Genomic DNA, 22,282 nt, shown 5'->3' on the forward strand with positions numbered 1-22,282 from the left:
CTGAGGCAGGGAATCTCAGGCAGGGAATCAGAGCCGGGGAATCTGAGGCGGGGAATCAGAGGCGGGGATTCAGAGGCGGGGAAACAGAGGCAGGGAATCAGAGGCGGGGAATCAGAGGTGGGGAATCAGAGGCGGGGAATAAGAGGCGGGGAATCAAAGGCAGGGAATCAGAGGCAGGGAATCTGAGGCAGGGAATCTGAGGCAGGGAATCTGAGGCAGGGAATCAGAGGCGGGGAATCAGAGGCAGGGAATCAGAGGCGGGGAATCAGAGGCAGGGAATCTGAGGCAGGGAATCTGATGCAGGGAATCAGAGCCGGGGAATCTGAGGCAGGGAATCAGAGGCGGGGAATCAGAGGCGGGGAATCAGAGGCGGGAAATAAGAGGCGGGAAATCAGAGGCGGGGAATCAGAGGCCGGGAATCTGAGGCAGGGAATCTGAGGCAGGGAATCTGAGGCAGGGAATCAGAGGCGGGGAATCAGAGGCAGGGAATCAGAGGCGGGGAATCAGAGGCGGGGAATCTGCGGGAGGAAAAGAGATGTGGGGAAAGAGAGGCAGAGAAAGAGGCGCGGAAATAGAGGCAGGGAAAGAGAGGCGGGGAATGAAAGGTGGGGAATCAGAGGCGGGGAATCAGAGGCGGGCTATCAGAGACACGGAAAGAGAAGCGTGGTATCAGAGGCGCCGAATCAGAGCCGGCGAATCTGAGCCGGGAAATAAGAGGCAGAGAAACAGAGGCTGTGAAACATTGGTGTGGAATCGGAGGCGGGGTATCAGTGGCAGGGAATCAGAGGCGGGGAATCGGAGACAGGGAATCTGAGGCAGGGAATCTGAGGCAGGGAATCTGAGGCAGGGAATCTGAGGCAGGGAAACTGAGGCGGGGAATCTGAGGCGGTAAATCTGAGTCGGGGAATCTGAGGCACAGGATCTGAGGCAGTGAATCAGAGGCATGGAATCAGAGGCGGGGAATCAGTGGGAGGAAAAGAGATGTGGAGAAAGAGAGGCAGAGAAAGATGCGCGGAAATAGAGGCAGGGAAAGAGAGGCGGGGAATGGAAGGTGGGGAATCAGAGGCGGGGAATCAGAGGCGGGCTATCAGAGACACGGAAAGAGAAGCGTGGAATCAGAGGCGCGGAATCAGAGCCGGCGAATCTGAGCCGGGAAATAAGAGGCAGAGAAACAGAGGCGGTGAAACATTGGTGTGGAATCGGAGGCGGGGTATCAGTGGCAGGGAATCAGAGGCAGGGAATAAGAGGCAGGGAATCAGAGGCAGGGAATCAGAGGCAGGGAATCAGAGGCAGGGAATCTGAGGCAGGGAATCTGAGGCAGGAGTCCGAGGCGGGGTATCAGAGGCAGGGAATCAGAGGCGGGGAATCAGAGGCAGGGAATCTGAGGCAGGGAATCTGATGCAGGGAATCAGAGCCGGGGAATCTGAGGCAGGGAATCAGACACGGGGAATCAGAGGCGGGGAATCAGAGGCGGGGAATAAGAGGCGGGGAATCAGAGGCGGGGAATCAGAGGCAGGGAATCTGAGGCAGGGAATCTGAGGCAGGGAATCTGAGGCAGGGAATCAGAGGCGGGGAATCAGAGGCAGGGAATCAGAGGCGTGGAATCAGCGGGAGGAAAAGCGTTGTGGGGAAAGAGAAGCAGAGAAAGAGGCGTGGAAATAGAGGCAGGGAAAGAGAGGCGGGGAATGAAAGGTGGGGAATCAGAGGTGGGGAAACAGGCGGGTAAACAGAGGCAGGTAAACATAGGTGGATAAATAGCGGCGGGGAAAGAGGCGGGCAAAACATAGTGGTTGGAACTTGTGTGTTTAAAATCAGGTACACAAAACAGATCAAACAGTGTTGTTGAAATTGAGGGAGGGAAAGACAGGCACGGAAAGAGTGGAGTGGAAAGAGTGGAGGTGAAAGAGAGGCGTCGAGACAGAGGTGGGGAATCAGAGGCGGGGAATCAGAGGCGGTGAAACAGGTGGGTAAACAGAGGCGGGTAAACATAGGCGGAAAAATAGAGGCGGGGAAAGTGATGGGTGAAATATAGTGGTTGGAACTTGTGTGTTGAAAATGAGGTACACAGAACAGATCAAACAGAGTTGTTGAAATTGAGGGAAGGAAAGAGAGGCGCGGAAAGAGTGTAGGGGAAAAAGCGGAGGCGAAAGACAGGCATACAGACAGAGGTGGGGAATCAGAGGCGGGGAAACAGAGGCGGGGAATCAGAGGCGGGCAATCAGTGGCAGGCAATCAGAGGTGGGGAATCAGAGGCGGGGAATAAGAGGCCTGGAATCAGAGGCGGGGAATCAGAGGCGTGGAATCAGAGGCGGGGAATCAGTGGCGGGGAATCAGAGGCGGGGAAACAGAGGCGGGGAATCAGAGGCGGGGATTCAGAGGCGGGGATTCAGAGGCTGGGAATCAGAGGCGGGGAATCAGAGGCGGGGAATCAGAGGCGGGGAATCGGAGACAGGGAATCTGAGGCAGGGAATCTGAGGCAGGGAATCTGAGGCAGGGAATCTGAGGCAGGGAATCTGAGGCGGGGAATCTGAGGCGGTATATCTGAGTCGGGGAATCTGAGGCACGGAATTTGAGGCAGTGAATCAGAGGCATGGAATCAGAGGCGGGTTATCAGAGGGGGCAAATGAGATGTGGGAAACTAGATGCAGAGAATGAGTCACGGAAATAGAGGCAGGCAAAGAGAGGCAGGGTATCAGAGGCAGGGAATCAGAGGCGTGGAATCAGAGACAAGGAAATAGAGGCGTGGAATCAGAGGTGCGGAATCAGAGGCAGGGAATCAGAGGCAGGGAATCAGAGGCAGGGAATCAGAGGCAGGGAATCAGAGGCAGGGAAACAGAGGCAGGGAATCAGAGGCAGGCAATCAGAGGCAGGGAATCTGAGGCAGGAAATCTGAGGCAGGGAATCTGAGGCAGGGAATCTGAGGCAGGGAATCTGAGGCGGGGAATCAGAGGCGGGGAATCCGAGGCAGGGAATCAGAGGCAGGGAATCAGAGGGAGGGAATCAGATGAAGGGAATCAGATGAAGGGAAGCTGAGGCAGGGAATCTGAGGCAGGGAATCTGAGGCAGGGATTCTGAGGCGGGGAATCTGAGGCGGAGAATCTGAGGAGGGGAATCTGAGGCGGGGAATCTGAGGCGGGGAATCTGAGGCGGGGAATCTGAGGCGGGGAATCTGAGGCAGGGAATCTGAGGCGGGGAATCTGAGGCATGAAATCTCAGGCAGGGAATCAGAGGCGGGGAATCTGAGGTGGGGAATCAGACGTGGGGAATCAGAGGCGGGGAAACAGAGGCAGGGAATCTGAGGAAAGGAATCTGAGGCAGGGAATCTGAGGCAGGGAATCAGAGGCGGGGAATCAGAGGCGGGGAATCAGAGGCGGGGAATCAGAGGCATGGAATCAGAGGCGGGTAATCAGAGGGGGCAAATCAGATGTGCGAATCTAGATGCAGAGAAAGAGGCACGGAAATAGATGCAGGCAAAGAGAGGCAGGGTATCTGAGGCAGGGAATCTGAGGCGGGGAATCAGAGACACGGAAAGAGAGGCGGGGAATCAGAGGCGCGGAATCAGAGGCAGGGAATCAGAGGCAGGGATTTAGAGGCAGGGAATCAGAGGCAGGGAATCAGAGGCAGGGAATCAGAGGCAGGGAATCAGAGGCAGGCAATCAGAGGGAGGGAATCAGAGGCAGGGAATCAGAGGAAGGCAATCAGAGGCAGGGAATCTGAGGCGGGGAATCTGAGGCGGGGAATCTGAGGCGGGGAATCTGAGGCGGGGAATCTGAGGCGGGGAATCTGACGCGGGGAATCTGAGGCGGGGAATCTGAGGCGGGGAATCTGAGACGGGGAATCTGAGGCGGGGAATCTGAGGAGGGGTATCTGAGGCAGGGAATCTCAGGCAGGGAATCAGAGTCGGGGAATCTGAGGCGGGGAATCAGAGGCGGGGAATCTGAGGCGGGGAATCAGAGGCGGGGAATCAGAGGCATGGAATCAGAGGCGGGTAATCAGAGGGGGCAAATCAGATGTGGGAATCTAGATGCAGAGAAAGAGGCATGGAAATAGAGGCAGGCAAAGAGAGGCAGGGTATCTGAGGCAGGGAATCTGAGGCGGGGAATCAGAGACACGGAAATAGAGGTGTGGAATCAGAGGCGCGGAATCAGAGGCAGGGAATCAGAGGCAGGGATTTAGAGGCAGGGAATCAGAGGCAGGGAATCAGAGGCAGGGAATCAGAGGCAGGGAATCAGAGGCAGGGAATCAGAGGCAGGGAATCAGAGGCAGGGAATCAGAGGCAGGCAATCAGAGGCAGGGAATCTGAGGCAGGGAATCTGAGGCGGGGAATCTGAGGCGGGGAATCTGAGGCGGGGAATCTGAGGCGGGGAATCTGAGGCGGGGAATCTGAGGCGGGGAATCTGAGGATGGGAATCTGAGGTGGGGAATCTGAGACGGGGAATCTGAGGCGGGGAATCTGAGGCAGGGTATCTGAGGCAGGGAATCTCAGGCAGGGAATCAGAGCCGGGGAATCTGAGGCGGGGAATCAGAGGCGGGGATTCAGAGGCGGGGAAACAGAGGCAGGGAATCAGAGGCGGGGAATCAGAGGCGGGGAATCAGAGGCGGGGAATAAGAGGCGGGGAATCAAAGGCAGGGAATCTGAGGCAGGGAATCTGAGGCAGGGAATCTGAGGCAGGGAATCTGAGGCAGGGAATCAGAGGCGGGGAATCAGAGGCAGGGAATCAGAGGCGGGGAATCAGAGGCAGGGAATCTGAGGCAGGGAATCTGATGCAGGGAATCAGAGCCGGGGAATCTGAGGCAGGGAATCAGAGGCGGGGAATCAGAGGCGGGGAATCAGAGGCGGGAAATAAGAGGCGGGAAATTTGAGGCAGGAATCCGAGGCGGGGTATCAGAGGCAGGGAATCAGAGGCGGGGAATCAGAGGCAGGGAATCTGAGGCAGGGAATCTGATGCAGGGAATCAGAGCCGGGGAATCTGAGGCAGGGAATCAGACACGGGGAATCAGAGGCGGGGAATCAGAGGCGGGGAATAAGAGGCGGGGAATCAGAGGCGGGGAATCAGAGGCAGGGAATCTGAGGCAGGGAATCTGAGGCAGGGAATCTGAGGCAGGGAATCAGAGGCGGGGAATCAGAGGCAGGGAATCAGAGGCGGGGAATCAGAGGCGGGGAATCAGCGGGAGGAAAAGCGTTGTGGGGAAAGAGAGGCAGAGAAAGAGGCGTGGAAATAGAGGCAGGGAAAGAGAGGCGGGGAATGAAAGGTGGGGAATCAGAGGTGGGGAAACAGGCGGGTAAACAGAGGCAGGTAAACATAGGTGGATAAATAGCGGCGGGGAAAGAGGCGGGCAAAACATTGTGGTTGGAACTTGTGTGTTTAAAATCAGGTACACAAAACAGATCAAACAGTGTTGTTGAAATTGAGGGAGGGAAAGACAGGCACGGAAAGAGTGGAGTGGAAAGAGTGGAGGCGAAAGAGAGGCGTCGAGACAGAGGTGGGGAATCAGAGGCGGGGAATCAGAGGCGGTGAAACAGGTGGGTAAACAGAGGCGGGTAAACATAGGCGGAAAAATAGAGGCGGGGAAAGTGATGGGTGAAACATAGTGGTTGGAACTTGTGTGTTGAAAATGAGGTACACAGAACAGATCAAACAGAGTTGTTGAAATTGAGGGAAGGAAAGAGAGGCGCGGAAAGAGTGTAGGGGAAAAAGCGGAGGCGAAAGAGAGGCATACAGACAGAGGTGGGGAATCAGAGGCGGGGAAACAGAGGCGGGGAATCAGAGGCGGGCAATCAGTGGCAGGCAATCAGAGGTGGGGAATCAGAGGCGGGGAATAAGAGGCCTGGAATCAGAGGCGGGGAATCAGAGGCGTGGAATCAGAGGCGGGGAATCAGTGGCGGGGAATCAGAGGCGGGGAAACAGAGGCGGGGAATCAGAGGCGGGGATTCAGAGGCGGGGATTCAGAGGCTGGGAATCAGAGGCGGGGAATCAGAGGCGGGGAATCAGAGGCGGGGAATCGAAGACAGGGAATCTGAGGCAGGGAATCTGAGGCAGGGAATCTGAGGCAGGTAATCTGAGGCAGGGAATCTGAGGCGGGGAATCTGAGGCGGTAAATCTGAGTCGGGGAATCTGAGGCACGGAATCTGAGGCAGTGAATCAGAGGCATGGATCAGAGGCGGGTTATCAGAGGGGGCAAATGAGATGTGGGAAACTAGATGCAGAGAATGAGTCACGGAAATAGAGGCAGGCAAAGAGAGGCAGGGTATCAGAGGCAGGGAATCAGAGGCGTGGAATCAGAGACAAGGAAATAGAGGCGTGGAATCAGAGGTGCGGAATCAGAGGCAGGGAATCAGAGGCAGGGAATCAGAGGCAGGGAATCAGAGGCAGGGAATCAGAGGCAGGGAAACAGAGGCAGGGAATCAGAGGCAGGCAATCAGAGGCAGGGAATCTGAGGCAGGAAATCTGAGGCAGGGAATCTGAGGCAGGGAATCTGAGGTGGGGAATCAGAGGCGGGGAATCAGAGGCAGGGAATCAGAGGCAGGGAATCAGAGGGAGGGAATCAGATGAAGGGAATCAGATGAAGGGAAGCTGAGGCAGGGAATCTGAGGCAGGGAATCTGAGGCAGCGAATCTGAGGCGGGGAATCTGAGGCGGAGAAACTGAGGAGGGGAATCTGAGGCGGGGAATCTGAGGCGGGGAATCTGAGGCGGGGAATCTGAGGCGGGGAATCTGAGGCAGGGAATCTGAGGCGGGGAATCTGAGGCATGGAATCTCAGGCAGGGAATCAGAGGCGGGGAATCTGAGGTGGGGAATCAGACGTGGGGAATCAGAGGCGGGGAAACAGAGGCAGGGAATCTGAGGAAAGGAATCTGAGGCAGGGAATCTGAGGCAGGGAATCAGAGGCGGGGAATCAGTGGCGGGGAATCAGAGGCGGGGATTCAGAGGCATGGAATCAGAGGCGGGTAATCAGAGGGGGCAAATCAGATGTGGGAATCTAGATGCAGAGAAAGAGGCACGGAAATAGAGGCAGGCAAAGAGAGGCAGGGTATCTGAGGCATGGAATCTGAGGCGGGGAATCAGAGACACGGAAAGAGAGGCGGCGAATCAGAGGCACGGAATCAGAGGCAGGGAATCAGAGGCAGGGATTTAGAGGCAGGGAATCAGAGGCAGGGAATCAGAGGCAGGCAATCAGAGGGAGGGAATCAGAGGCAGGGAATCAGAGGCAGGCAATCAGAGGCAGGGAATCTGAGGCGGGGAATCTGAGGTGGGGAATCTGAGGCGGGGAATCTGAGGCGGGGAATCTGAGGCGGGGAATCTGAGACGGGGAATCTGAGGCGGGGAATCTGAGGCGGGGTATCTGAGGAAGGGAATCTCAGGCAGGGAATCAGAGCCGGGGAATCTGAGGCGGGGAATCAGAGGCGGGGAATCAGAGGCGGGGAATCAGAGGCGGGGAATCAGAGGCATGGAATCAGAGGCGGGTAATCAGAGGGGGCAAATCAGATGTGGGAATCTAGATGCAGATATAGAGGCACGGAAATAGAGGCAGGCAAAGAGAGGCAGGGTATCTGAGGCAGGGAATCTGAGGCGGGGAATCAGAGACACGGAAATAGAGGTGTGGAATCAGAGGCGCGGAATCAGAGGCAGGGAATCAGAGGCACGGATTTAGAGGCAGGGAATCAGAGGCAGGGAATCAGAGGCAGGGAATCAGAGGCAGGGAATCAGAGGCAGGGAATCAGAGGCAGGGAATCAGAGGCAGGCAATCAGAGGCAGGGAATCTGAGGCAGGGAATCTGAGGCGGGGAATCTGAGGCGGGGAATCAGAGGCGGGGAATCTGAGGCGGGGAATCTGAGGCGGGGAATCTGAGGCGGGGAATCTGAGGCGGGGAATCTGAGGTGGGGAATCTGAGACGGGGAATCTGAGGCGGGGAATCTGAGGCGGGGTATCTGAGGCAGGGAATCTCAGGCAGGGAATCAGAGCCGGGGAATCTGAGGCGGGGAATCAGAGGCGGGGATTCAGAGGCGGGGAAACAGAGGCAGGGAATCAGAGGCGGGGAATCAGAGGCGGGGAATCAGAGGCGGGGAATAAGAGGCGGGGAATCAAAGGCAGGGAATCAGAGGCAGGGAATCTGAGGCAGGGAATCTGAGGCAGGGAATCTGAGGCAGGGAATCAGAGGCGGGGAATCAGAGGCAGGGAATCAGAGGCGGGGAATCAGAGGCAGGGAATCTGAGGCAGGGAATCTGATGCAGGGAATCAGAGCCGGGGAATCTGAGGCAGGGAATCAGAGGCGGGGAATCAGAGGCGGGGAATCAGAGGCGGGAAATAAGAGGCGGGAAATCAGAGGCGGGGAATCAGAGGCCGGGAATCTGAGGCAGGGAATCTGAGGCAGGGAATCTGAGGCAGGGAATCAGAGGCGGGGAATCAGAGGCAGGGAATCAGAGGCGGGGAATCAGAGGCGGGGAATCTGCGGGAGGAAAAGAGATGTGGGGAAAGAGAGGCAGAGAAAGAGGCGCGGAAATAGAGGCAGGGAAAGAGAGGCGGGGAATGAAAGGTGGGGAATCAGAGGCGGGGAATCAGAGGCGGGCTATCAGAGACACGGAAAGAGAAGCGTGGTATCAGAGGCGCCGAATCAGAGCCGGCGAATCTGAGCCGGGAAATAAGAGGCAGAGAAACAGAGGCTGTGAAACATTGGTGTGGAATCGGAGGCGGGGTATCAGTGGCAGGGAATCTGAGGCAGGGAATCTGAGGCGGGCAATCTGAGGCGGTAAATCTGAGTCGGGGAATCTGAGGCACAGGATCTGAGGCAGTGAATCAGAGGCATGGAATCAGAGGCTGGGAATCAGTGGGAGGAAAAGAGATGTGGAGAAAGAGAGGCAGAGAAAGATGCGCGGAAATAGAGGCAGGGAAAGAGAGGCGGGGAATGGAAGGTGGGGAATCAGAGTCGGGGAATCAGAGGCGGGCTATCAGAGACACGGAAAGAGAAGCGTGGAATCAGAGGCGCGGAATCAGAGCCGGCGAATCTGAGCCGGGAAATAAGAGGCAGAGAAACAGAGGCGGTGAAACATTGGTGTGGAATCGGAGGCGGGGTATCAGTGGCAGGGAATCAGATGCAGGGAATAAGAGGCAGGGAATCAGAGGCAGGGAATCAGAGGCAGGGAATCAGAGGCAGGGAAACTGAGGCAGGGAATCTGAGGCAGGAATCCGAGGCGGGGTATCAGAGGCAGGGAATCAGAGGCGGGGAATCAGAGGCAGGGAATCTGAGGCAGGGAATCTGATGCAGGGAATCAGAGCCGGGGAATCTGAGGCAGGGAATCAGACACGGGGAATCAGAGGCGGGGAATCAGAGGCGGGGAATAAGAGGCAGGGAATCTGATGCAGGGAATCAGAGCCGGGGAATCTGTGGTGGGGAATCAGAGGCGGGGAATCTGAGGCAGGGAATCAGAGGCGGGGAATCAGAGGCAGGGAATCAGAGGCGGGGAATCAGAGGCGGGGAATCAGCGGGAGGAAAAGCGTTGTGGGGAAAGAGAGGCAGAGAAAGAGGCGTGGAAATAGAGGCAGGGAAAGAGAGGCGGGGAATCTGAGGCAGGGAATCTGAGGCAGGGAATCAGAGGCGGGGAATCTGAGGCAGGGAATCTGATGCAGGGAATCAGAGCCGGGGAATCTGAGGCAGGGAATCAGACACGGGGAATCAGAGGAGGGGAATCAGAGGCGGGGAATAAGAGGCAGGGAATCTGATGCAGGGAATCAGAGGCAGGGAATAAGAGGCAGGGAATCAGAGGCAGGGAATCAGAGGCAGGGAATCAGAGGCAGGGAATCAGAGGCAGGGAATCTGAGGCAGGGAATCTGAGGCAGGAATCCGAGGCGGGGTATCAGAGGCAGGGAATCAGAGGCGGGGAATCAGAGGCAGGGAATCTGAGGCAGGGAATCTGATGCAGGGCATCAGAGCCGGGGAATCTGAGGCAGGGAATCAGACACGGGGAATCAGAGGCGGGGAATCAGAGGCGGGGAATAAGAGGCAGGGAATCTGATGCAGGGAATCAGAGCCGGGGAATCTGAGGTGGGGAATCAGAGGCGGGGAATCAGAGGCGGGCTATCAGAGACACGGAAAGAGAAGCGTGGTATCAGAGGCGCCGAATCAGAGCCGGCGAATCTGAGCCGGGAAATAAGAGGCAGAGAAACAGAGGCTGTGAAACATTGGTGTGGAATCGGAGGCGGGGTATCAGTGGCAGGGAATCAGAGGCGGGGAATCAGAGGCGGGGAATCGGAGACAGGGAATCTGAGGCAGGGAATCTGAGGCAGGGAATCTGAGGCAGGGAATCTGAGGCAGGGAATCTGAGGCGGGGAATCTGAGGCGGTAAATCTGAGTCGGGGAATCTGAGGCACAGGATCTGAGGCAGTGAATCAGAGGCATGGAATCAGAGGCTGGGAATCAGTGGGAGGAAAAGAGATGTGGAGAAAGAGAGGCAGAGAAAGATGCGCGGAAATAGAGGCAGGGAAAGAGAGGCGGGGAATGGAAGGTGGGGAATCAGAGTCGGGGAATCAGAGGCGGGCTATCAGAGACACGGAAAGAGAAGCGTGGAATCAGAGGCGCGGAATCAGAGCCGGCGAATCTGAGCCGGGAAATAAGAGGCAGTGAAACAGAGGCGGTGAAACATTGGTGTGGAATCGGAGGCGGGGTATCAGTGGCAGGGAATCAGAGGCAGGGAATAAGAGGCAGGGAATCAGAGGCAGGGAATCAGAGGCAGGGAATCAGAGGCAGGGAAACTGAGGCAGGGAATCTGAGGCAGGAATCCGAGGCGGGGTATCAGAGGCAGGGAATCAGAGGCGGGGAATCAGAGGCAGGGAATCTGAGGCAGGGAATCTGATGCAGGGAATCAGAGCCGGGGAATCTGAGGCAGGGAATCAGACACGGGGAATCAGAGGCGGGGAATCAGAGGCGGGGAATAAGAGGCAGGGAATCTGATGCAGGGAATCAGAGCCGGGGAATCTGAGGTGGGGAATCAGAGGCGGGGAATCTGAGGCAGGGAATCAGAGGCAGGGAATCAGAGGCAGGGAATCAGAGGCGGGGAATCAGAGGCGGGGAATCAGCGGGAGGAAAAGCGTTGTGGGGAAAGAGAGGCAGAGAAAGAGGCGTGGAAATAGAGGCAGGGAAAGAGAGGCGGGGAATCTGAGGCAGGGAATCTGAGGCAGGGAATCAGAGGCGGGGAATCTGAGGCAGGGAATCTGATGCAGGGAATCAGAGCCGGGGAATCTGAGGCAGGGAATCAGACACGGGGAATCAGAGGAGGGGAATCAGAGGCGGGGAATAAGAGGCAGGGAATCTGATGCAGGGAATCAGAGGCAGGGAATAAGAGGCAGGGAATCAGAGGCAGGGAATCAGAGGCAGGGAATCAGAGGCAGGGAATCAGAGGCAGGGAATCTGAGGCAGGGAATCTGAGGCAGGAATCCGAGGCGGGGTATCAGAGGCAGGGAATCAGAGGCGGGGAATCAGAGGCAGGGAATCTGAGGCAGGGAATCTGATGCAGGGAATCAGAGCCGGGGAATCTGAGGCAGGGAATCAGACATGGGGAATCAGAGGCGGGGAATCAGAGGCGGGGAATATGAGGCAGGGAATCTGATGCAGGGAATCAGAGCCGGGGAATCTGAGGTGGGGAATCAGAGGCGGGGAATCAGAGGCGGGCTATCAGAGACACGGAAAGAGAAGCGTGGTATCAGAGGCGCCGAATCAGAGCCGGCGAATCTGAGCCGGGAAATAAGAGGCAGAGAAACAGAGGCTGTGAAACATTGGTGTGGAATCGGAGGCGGGGTATCAGTGGCAGGGAATCAGAGGCGGGGAATCAGAGGCGGGGAATCGGAGACAGGGAATCTGAGGCAGGGAATCTGAGGCAGGGAATCTGAGGCAGGGAATCTGAGGCAGGGAATCTGAGGCGGGGAATCTGAGGCGGTAAATCTGAGTCGGGGAATCTGAGGCACAGGATCTGAGGCAGTGAATTAGAGGCATGGAATCAGAGGCTGGGAATCAGTGGGAGGAAAAGAGATGTGGAGAAAGAGAGGCAGAGAAAGATGCGCGGAAATAGAGGCAGGGAAAGAGAGGCGGGGAATGGAAGGTGGGGAATCAGAGGCGGGGAATCAGAGGCGGGCTATCAGAGACACGGAAAGAGAAGCGTGGAATCAGAGGCGCGGAATCAGAGCCGGCGAATCTGAGCCGGGAAATAAGAGGCAGAGAAACAGAGGCGGTGAAACATTGGTGTGGAATCGGAGGCGGGGTATCAGTGGCAGGGAATCAGAGGCAGGGAATAAGAGGCAGTGAATCAGAGGCAGGGAATCAGAGGCAGGGAATCAGAGGCAGGGAATCTGAGGCAGGGAATCTGAGGCAGGAATCCGAGGCGGGGTATCAGAGGCAGGGAATCAGAGGCGGGGAATCAGAGGCAGGGAATCTGAGGCAGGGAATCTGATGCAGGGAATCAGAGCCGGGGAATCTGAGGCAGGGAATCAGACACGGGGAATCAGAGGCGGTGAATCAGAGGCGGGGAATAAGAGGCGGGGAATCAGTGGCGGGGAATCAGAGGCAGGGAATCTGAGGCAGGAAATCTGAGGCAGGGAATCTGAGGCAGGGAATCAGAGGCGGGGAATCAGAGGCGGGGAATCAGAGGCGGGGAATCAGAGGCGGGGAATCAGCAGGAGGAAAAGCGTTGTGGGGAAAGAGAGGCAGAGAAAGAGGCGTGGAAATAGAGGCAGGGAAAGAGAGGCGGGTAATGAAAGGTGGGGAATCAGAGGTGGGGAAACAGGCGGGTAAACAGAGGCAGGTAAACATAGGTGGATAAATAGCGGCGGGGAAAGAGGCGGGCAAAACATAGTGGTTGGAACTTGTGTGTTTAAAATCAGGTACACAAAACAGATCAAACAGTGTTGTTGAAATTGAGGGAGGGAAAGACAGGCACGGAAAGAGTGGAGTGGAAAGAGTGGAGGCGAAAGAGAGGCGTCGAAACAGAGGTGGGGAATCAGAGGCGGGGAATCAGAGGCGGTGAAACAGGTGGGTAAACAGAGGCGGGTAAACATATGCGGAAAAATAGAGGCGGGGAAAGTGATGGGTGAAACATAGTGGTTGGAACTTGTGTGTTGAAAATGAGGTACACAGAACAGATCAAACAGAGTTGTTGAAATTGAGGGAAGGAAAGAGAGGCGCGGAAAGAGTGTAGGGGAAAAAGCGGAGGCGAAAGAGAGGCATACAGACAGAGGTGGGGAATCAGAGGCGGGGAAACAGAGGCGGGGAATCAGAGGCGGGCAATCAGTGGCAGGCAATCAGAGGTGGGGAATCAGAGGCGGGGAATAAGAGGCCTGGAATCAGAGGCAGGGAATCAGAGGCGTGGAATCAGAGGCGGGGAATCAGTGGCGGGGAATCAGAGGCGGGGAAACAGAGGCGGGGAATCAGAGGCGGGGATTCAGAGGCGGGGATTCAGAGGCTGGGAATCAGAGGCGGGGAATCAGAGGCGGGGAATCAGAGGCGGGGAATCGGAGACGGAATCTGAGGCAGGGAATCTGAGGCAGGGAATCTGAGGCAGGGAATCTGAGGCAGGGAATCTGAGGCGGGGAATCTGAGGCGGTAAATCTGAGTCGGGGAATCTGAGGCACGGAATTTGAGGCAGTGAATCAGAGGCATGGAATCAGAGGCGGGTTATCAGAGGGGGCAAATGAGATGTGGGAAACTAGATGCAGAGAATGAGTCACGGAAATAGAGGCAGGCAAAGAGAGGCAGGGTATCAGAGGCAGGGAATCAGAGGCGTGGAATCAGAGACAAGGAAATAGAGGCGTGGAATCAGAGGTGCGGAATCAGAGGCAGGGAATCAGAGGCAGGGAATCAGAGGCAGGGGATCAGAGGCAGGGAATCAGAGGCAGGGAAACAGAGGCAGGGAATCAGAGGCAGGCAATCAGAGGCAGGGAATCTGAGGCAGGAAATCTGAGGCAGGGAATCTGAGGCAGGGAATCTGAGGCAGGGAATCTGAGGCGGGGAATCAGAGGCGGGGAATCAGAGGCAGGAATCAGAGGCAGGGAATCAGAGGGAGGGAATCAGATGAAGGGAATCAGAGGCAGGGAATCAGAGGCAGGGAATCTGAGGCAGGGAATCTGAGGCAGGGAATCTGAGGCGGGGAATCTGAGGCGGAGAAACTGAGGAGGGGAATCTGAGGCGGGGAATCTGAGGCGGGGAATCTGAGGCGGGGAATCTGAGGCGGGGAATCTGAGGCAGGGAATCTGAGGCGGGGAATCTGAGGCATGGAATCTCAGGCAGGGAATCAGAGGTGGGGAATCTGAGGTGGGGAATCAGACGTGGGGAATCAGAGGCGGGGAAACAGAGGCAGGGAATCTGAGGAAAGGAATCTGAGGCAGGGAATCTGAGGCAGGGAATCAGAGGCGGGGAATCAGAGGCGGGAAATCAGAGGCGGGGAATCAGAGGCATGGAATCAGAGGCGGGTAATCAGAGGGGGCAAATCAGATGTTGGAATCTAGATGCAGAGAAAGAGGCACGGAAATAGAGGCAGGCAAAGAGAGGCAGGGTATCTGAGGCAGGGAATCTGAGGCGGGGAATCAGAGACACGGAAAGAGAGGCGGGGAATCAGAGGCGCGGAATCAGAGGCAGGGAATCAGAGGCAGGGATTTAGAGGCAGGGAATCAGAGGCAGGGAATCAGAGGCAGGGAATCAGAGGCAGGGAATCAGAGGCAGGCAATCAGAGGGAGGGAATCAGAGGCAGGGAATCAGAGGCAGGCAATCAGAGGCAGGGAATCTGAGGCAGGGAATCTGAGGCGGGGAATCTGAGGGGGCGAATCTGAGGCGGGGAATCTGAGGCGGGGAATCTGAGGCGGGGAATCTGAGGCGGGGAATCTGAGGCGGGGAATCTGAGACGGGGAATCTGAGGCGGGGAATCTGAGGCGGGGTATCTGAGGCAGGGAATCTCAGGCAGGGAATCAGAGCCGGGGAATCTGAGGCGGGGAATCAGAGGCGGGGAATCAGAGGCGGGGAATCAGAGGCGGGGAATCAGAGGCATGGAATCAGAGGCGGGTAATCAGAGGGGGCAAATCAGATGTGGGAATCTAGATGCAGAGAAAGAGGCATGGAAATAGAGGCAGGCAAAGAGAGGCAGGGTATCTGAGGCAGGGAATCTGAGGCGGGGAATCAGAGACACGGAAATAGAGGTGTGGAATCAGAGTCACGGAATCAGAGGCAGGGAATCAGAGGCAGGGATTTAGAGGCAGGGAATCAGAGGCAGGGAATCAGAGGCAGGGAATCAGAGGCAGGGAATCAGAGGCAGGGAATCAGAGGCAGGGAATCAGAGGCAGGGAATCAGAGGCAGGCAATCAGAGGCAGGGAATCTGAGGCAGGGAATCTGAGGCGGGGAATCTGAGGCGGGGAATCTGAGGCGGGGAATCTGAGGCGGGGAATCTGAGGCGGGGAATCTGAGGCGGGGAATCTGAGGATGGGAATCTGAGGTGGGGAATCTGAGACGGGGAATCTGAGGCGGGGAATCTGAGGCGGGGTATCTGAGGCAGGGAATCTCAGGCAGGGAATCAGAGCCGGGGAATCTGAGGCGGGGAATCAGAGGCGGGGATTCAGAGGCGGGGAAACAGAGGCAGGGAATCAGAGGCGGGGAATCAGAGGCGGGGAATCAGAGGCGGGGAATATGAGGCGGGGAATCAAAGGCAGGGAATCAGAGGCAGGGAATCTGAGGCAGGGAATCTGAGGCAGGGAATATGAGGCAGGGAATCAGAGGCGGGGAATCAGAGGCAGGGAATCAGAGGCGGGGAATCAGAGGCAGGGAATCTGAGGCAGGGAATCTGATGCAGGGAATCAGAGCCGGGGAATCTGAGGCAGGGAATCAGAGGCGGGGAATCAGAGGCGGGGAATCAGAGGCGGGAAATAAGAGGCGGGAAATCAGAGGCGGGGAATCAGAGGCCGGGAATCTGAGGCAGGGAATCTGAGGCAGGGAATCTGAGGCAGGGAATCAGAGGCGGGGAATCAGAGGCAGGGAATCAGAGGCGGGGAATCGGAGGCGGGGAATCTGCGGGAGGAAAAGAGATGTGGGGAAAGAGAGGCAGAGAAAGAGGCGCGGAAATAGAGGCAGGGAAAGAGAGGCGGGGAATGAAAGGTGGGGAATCAGAGGCGGGGAATCAGAGGCGGGCTATCAGAGACACGGAAAGAGAAGCGTGGTATCAGAGGCGCCGAATCAGAGCCGGCGAATCTGAGCCGGGAAATAAGAGGCAGAGAAACAGAGGCTGTGAAACATTGGTGTGGAATCGGAGGCGGGGTATCAGTGGCAGGGAATCAGAGGCGGGGAATCAGAGGCGGGGAATTGGAGACAGGGAATCTGAGGCAGGGAATCTGAGGCAGGGAATCTGAGGCAGGGAATCTGAGGCAGGGAATCTGAGGCGGGGAATCTGAGGCGGTAAATCTGAGTCGGGGAATCTGAGGCACAGGATCTGAGGCAGTGAATCAGGGGCATGGAATCAGAGGCGGGTTATCAGAGGGGGCAAATGAGATGTGGGAAACTAGATGCAGAGAAAGAGGCACGGAAATAGAGGCAGGCAAAGAGAGGCAGGGTATCAGAGGCAGGGAATCAGAGGCGTGGAATCAGAGACAAGGAAAGAGAGGCGTGGAATCAGAGGTGCGGAATCAGAGCCAGGGAATCAGAGGCAGGGAATCAGAGGCAGGGAATCAGAGGCAGGGAATCAGAGGCAGGGAATCAGAGGCAGGGAATCAGAGGCAGGCAATCAGAGGCAGGGAATCTGAGGCAGGAAATCTGAGGCAGGGAATCTGAGGCAGGGAATCTGAGGCAGGGAATCTGAAGCGGGGAATCAGAGGCGGGGAATCAGAGGCAGGGAATCAGAGGCAGGGAATCAGAGGCAGGGAATCAGATGAAGGGAATCAGATGAAGGGAAGCTGAGGCAGGGAATCTGAGGCAGGGAATCTGAGGCAGGGAATCTGAGGCGGGGAATCTGAGGCGGAGAAACTGAGGCGGGGAATCTGTGGCGGAGAATCTGAGGCGGGGAATCTGAGGCGGGGCATCTGAGGCGGGGAATCTGAGGCGGGGAATCTGAGGCAGGGAATCTGAGGCTGGGAATCTGAGGCATGGAATCTCAGGCAGGGAATCAGAGCCGGGGAATCTGAGGTGGGGAATCAGATGTGGGGAATCAGAGGCAGGGAAACTGAGGCAGGGAATCTGAGGAAAGGAATCTGAGGCAGGGAATCTGAGGCGGGGTATCTGAGGCAGGGAATCTCAGGCAGGGAATCAGAGCCGGGGAATCTGAGGCGGGGAATCAGAGGCGGGGAATCAGAGGCAGGGAATCAGAGGCGGGGAATCAGAGGCATGGAATCAGAGGCGGGTAATCAGAGGGGGCAAATCAGATGTGGGAATCTAGATGCAGAGAAAGAGGCATGGAAATAGAGGCAGGCAAAGAGAGGCAGGGTATCAGAGGCAGGGAATCAGAGGCGTGGAATCAGAGACAAGGAAATAGAGGCGTGGAATCAGAGGTGCGGAATCAGAGGCAGGGAATCAGAGGCAGGGAATCAGAGGCAGGGGATCAGAGGCAGGGAATCAGAGGCAGGGAAACAGAGGCAGGGAATCAGAGGCAGGCAATCAGAGGCAGGGAATCTGAGGCAGGAAATCTGAGGCAGGGAATCTGAGGCAGGGAATCTGAGGCAGGGAATCTGAGGCGGGGAATCAGAGGCGGGGAATCAGAGGCAGGAATCAGAGGCAGGGAATCAGAGGGAGGGAATCAGATGAAGGGAATCAGAGGCAGGGAATCAGAGGCAGGGAATCTGAGGCAGGGAATCTGAGGCAGGGAATCTGAGGCGGGGAATCTGAGGCGGAGAAACTGAGGAGGGGAATCTGAGGCGGGGAATCTGAGGCGGGGAATCTGAGGCGGGGAATCTGAGGCGGGGAATCTGAGGCAGGGAATCTGAGGCGGGGAATCTGAGGCATGGAATCTCAGGCAGGGAATCAGAGGTGGGGAATCTGAGGTGGGGAATCAGACGTGGGGAATCAGAGGCGGGGAAACAGAGGCAGGGAATCTGAGGAAAGGAATCTGAGGCAGGGAATCTGAGGCAGGGAATCAGAGGCGGGGAATCAGAGGCGGGAAATCAGAGGCGGGGAATCAGAGGCATGGAATCAGAGGCGGGTAATCAGAGGGGGCAAATCAGATGTTGGAATCTAGATGCAGAGAAAGAGGCACGGAAATAGAGGCAGGCAAAGAGAGGCAGGGTATCTGAGGCAGGGAATCTGAGGCGGGGAATCAGAGACACGGAAAGAGAGGCGGGGAATCAGAGGCGCGGAATCAGAGGCAGGGAATCAGAGGCAGGGATTTAGAGGCAGGGAATCAGAGGCAGGGAATCAGAGGCAGGGAATCAGAGGCAGGGAATCAGAGGCAGGCAATCAGAGGGAGGGAATCAGAGGCAGGGAATCAGAGGCAGGCAATCAGAGGCAGGGAATCTGAGGCAGGGAATCTGAGGCGGGGAATCTGAGGGGGCGAATCTGAGGCGGGGAATCTGAGGCGGGGAATCTGAGGCGGGGAATCTGAGGCGGGGAATCTGAGGCGGGGAATCTGAGACGGGGAATCTGAGGCGGGGAATCTGAGGCGGGGTATCTGAGGCAGGGAATCTCAGGCAGGGAATCAGAGCCGGGGAATCTGAGGCGGGGAATCAGAGGCGGGGAATCAGAGGCGGGGAATCAGAGGCGGGGAATCAGAGGCATGGAATCAGAGGCGGGTAATCAGAGGGGGCAAATCAGATGTGGGAATCTAGATGCAGAGAAAGAGGCATGGAAATAGAGGCAGGCAAAGAGAGGCAGGGTATCTGAGGCAGGGAATCTGAGGCGGGGAATCAGAGACACGGAAATAGAGGTGTGGAATCAGAGTCACGGAATCAGAGGCAGGGAATCAGAGGCAGGGATTTAGAGGCAGGGAATCAGAGGCAGGGAATCAGAGGCAGGGAATCAGAGGCAGGGAATCAGAGGCAGGGAATCAGAGGCAGGGAATCAGAGGCAGGGAATCAGAGGCAGGCAATCAGAGGCAGGGAATCTGAGGCAGGGAATCTGAGGCGGGGAATCTGAGGCGGGGAATCTGAGGCGGGGAATCTGAGGCGGGGAATCTGAGGCGGGGAATCTGAGGCGGGGAATCTGAGGATGGGAATCTGAGGTGGGGAATCTGAGACGGGGAATCTGAGGCGGGGAATCTGAGGCGGGGTATCTGAGGCAGGGAATCTCAGGCAGGGAATCAGAGCCGGGGAATCTGAGGCGGGGAATCAGAGGCGGGGATTCAGAGGCGGGGAAACAGAGGCAGGGAATCAGAGGCGGGGAATCAGAGGCGGGGAATCAGAGGCGGGGAATATGAGGCGGGGAATCAAAGGCAGGGAATCAGAGGCAGGGAATCTGAGGCAGGGAATCTGAGGCAGGGAATATGAGGCAGGGAATCAGAGGCGGGGAATCAGAGGCAGGGAATCAGAGGCGGGGAATCAGAGGCAGGGAATCTGAGGCAGGGAATCTGATGCAGGGAATCAGAGCCGGGGAATCTGAGGCAGGGAATCAGAGGCGGGGAATCAGAGGCGGGGAATCAGAGGCGGGAAATAAGAGGCGGGAAATCAGAGGCGGGGAATCAGAGGCCGGGAATCTGAGGCAGGGAATCTGAGGCAGGGAATCTGAGGCAGGGAATCAGAGGCGGGGAATCAGAGGCAGGGAATCAGAGGCGGGGAATCGGAGGCGGGGAATCTGCGGGAGGAAAAGAGATGTGGGGAAAGAGAGGCAGAGAAAGAGGCGCGGAAATAGAGGCAGGGAAAGAGAGGCGGGGAATGAAAGGTGGGGAATCAGAGGCGGGGAATCAGAGGCGGGCTATCAGAGACACGGAAAGAGAAGCGTGGTATCAGAGGCGCCGAATCAGAGCCGGCGAATCTGAGCCGGGAAATAAGAGGCAGAGAAACAGAGGCTGTGAAACATTGGTGTGGAATCGGAGGCGGGGTATCAGTGGCAGGGAATCAGAGGCGGGGAATCAGAGGCGGGGAATTGGAGACAGGGAATCTGAGGCAGGGAATCTGAGGCAGGGAATCTGAGGCAGGGAATCTGAGGCAGGGAATCTGAGGCGGGGAATCTGAGGCGGTAAATCTGAGTCGGGGAATCTGAGGCACAGGATCTGAGGCAGTGAATCAGGGGCATGGAATCAGAGGCGGGTTATCAGAGGGGGCAAATGAGATGTGGGAAACTAGATGCAGAGAAAGAGGCACGGAAATAGAGGCAGGCAAAGAGAGGCAGGGTATCAGAGGCAGGGAATCAGAGGCGTGGAATCAGAGACAAGGAAAGAGAGGCGTGGAATCAGAGGTGCGGAATCAGAGCCAGGGAATCAGAGGCAGGGAATCAGAGGCAGGGAATCAGAGGCAGGGAATCAGAGGCAGGGAATCAGAGGCAGGGAATCAGAGGCAGGCAATCAGAGGCAGGGAATCTGAGGCAGGAAATCTGAGGCAGGGAATCTGAGGCAGGGAATCTGAGGCAGGGAATCTGAAGCGGGGAATCAGAGGCGGGGAATCAGAGGCAGGGAATCAGAGGCAGGGAATCAGAGGCAGGGAATCAGATGAAGGGAATCAGATGAAGGGAAGCTGAGGCAGGGAATCTGAGGCAGGGAATCTGAGGCAGGGAATCTGAGGCGGGGAATCTGAGGCGGAGAAACTGAGGCGGGGAATCTGTGGCGGAGAATCTGAGGCGGGGAATCTGAGGCGGGGCATCTGAGGCGGGGAATCTGAGGCGGGGAATCTGAGGCAGGGAATCTGAGGCTGGGAATCTGAGGCATGGAATCTCAGGCAGGGAATCAGAGCCGGGGAATCTGAGGTGGGGAATCAGATGTGGGGAATCAGAGGCAGGGAAACTGAGGCAGGGAATCTGAGGAAAGGAATCTGAGGCAGGGAATCTGAGGCGGGGTATCTGAGGCAGGGAATCTCAGGCAGGGAATCAGAGCCGGGGAATCTGAGGCGGGGAATCAGAGGCGGGGAATCAGAGGCAGGGAATCAGAGGCGGGGAATCAGAGGCATGGAATCAGAGGCGGGTAATCAGAGGGGGCAAATCAGATGTGGGAATCTAGATGCAGAGAAAGAGGCATGGAAATAGAGGCAGGCAAAGAGAGGCAGGGTATCTGAGGCAGGGAATCTGAGGCGGGGAATCAGAGACACGGAAATAGAGGTGTGGAATCAGAGGCACGGAATCAGAGGCAGGGAATCAGAGGCAGGGATTTAGAGGCAGGGAAACAGAGGCAGGGAATCAGAGGCAGGGAATCAGAGGCAGGGAATCAGAGTCAGGGAATCAGAGGCAGGGAATCAGAGGCAGGGAATCAGAGGCAGGCAATCAGAGGCAGGGAATCTGAGGCAGGGAATCTGAGGCGGGGAATCTGAGGCGGGGAATCTGAGGCGGGGAATCTGAGGCGGGGAATCTGAGGCGGGGAATCTGAGGCGGGGAATCTGAGGATGGGAATCTGAGGTGGGGAATCTGAGACGGGGAATCTGAGGCGGGGAATCTGAGGCGGGGTATCTGAGGCAGGGAATCTCAGGCAGGGAATCAGAGCCGGGGAATCTGAGGCGGGGAATCAGAGGCGGGGATTCAGAGGCGGGGAAACAGAGGCAGGGAATCAGAGGCGGGGAATCAGAGGCGGTGAATCAGAGGCGGGGAATAAGAGGCGGGGAATTGGAGACAGGGAATCTGAGGCAGGGAATCTGAGGCAGGGAATCTGAGGCAGGGAATCTGAGGCAGGGAATCAGAGGCGGGGAATCAGAGGCAGGGAATCAGAGGCGGGGAATCAGAGGCAGGGAATCTGAGGCAGGGAATCTGATGCAGGGAATCAGAGCCGGGGAATCTGAGGCAGGGAATCAGAGGCGGGGAATCAGAGGCGGGGAATCAGAGGCGGGGAATCAGAGGCGGGAAATAAGAGGCGGGAAATCAGAGGCGGGGAATCAGAGGCCGGGAATCTGAGGCAGGGAATCTGAGGCAGGGAATCTGAGGCAGGGAATCAGAGGCGGGGAATCAGAGGCAGGGAATCAGAGGCGGGGAATCAGAGGCGGGGAATCTGCGGGAGGAAAAGAGATGTGGGGAAAGAGAGGCAGAGAAAGAGGTGCGGAAATAGAGGCAGGGAAAGAGAGGCGGGGAATGAAAGGTGGGGAATCAGAGGCGGGGAATCAGAGGCGGGCTATCAGAGACACGGAAAGAGAAGCGTGGTATCAGAGGCGCCGAATCAGAGCCGGCGAATCTGAGCCGGGAAATAAGAGGTAGAGAAACAGAGGCT

This window comes from Narcine bancroftii, chromosome 11, assembly GCF_036971445.1.
Source record: "Narcine bancroftii isolate sNarBan1 chromosome 11, sNarBan1.hap1, whole genome shotgun sequence".
NCBI lineage: Eukaryota > Metazoa > Chordata > Chondrichthyes > Torpediniformes > Narcinidae > Narcine > Narcine bancroftii.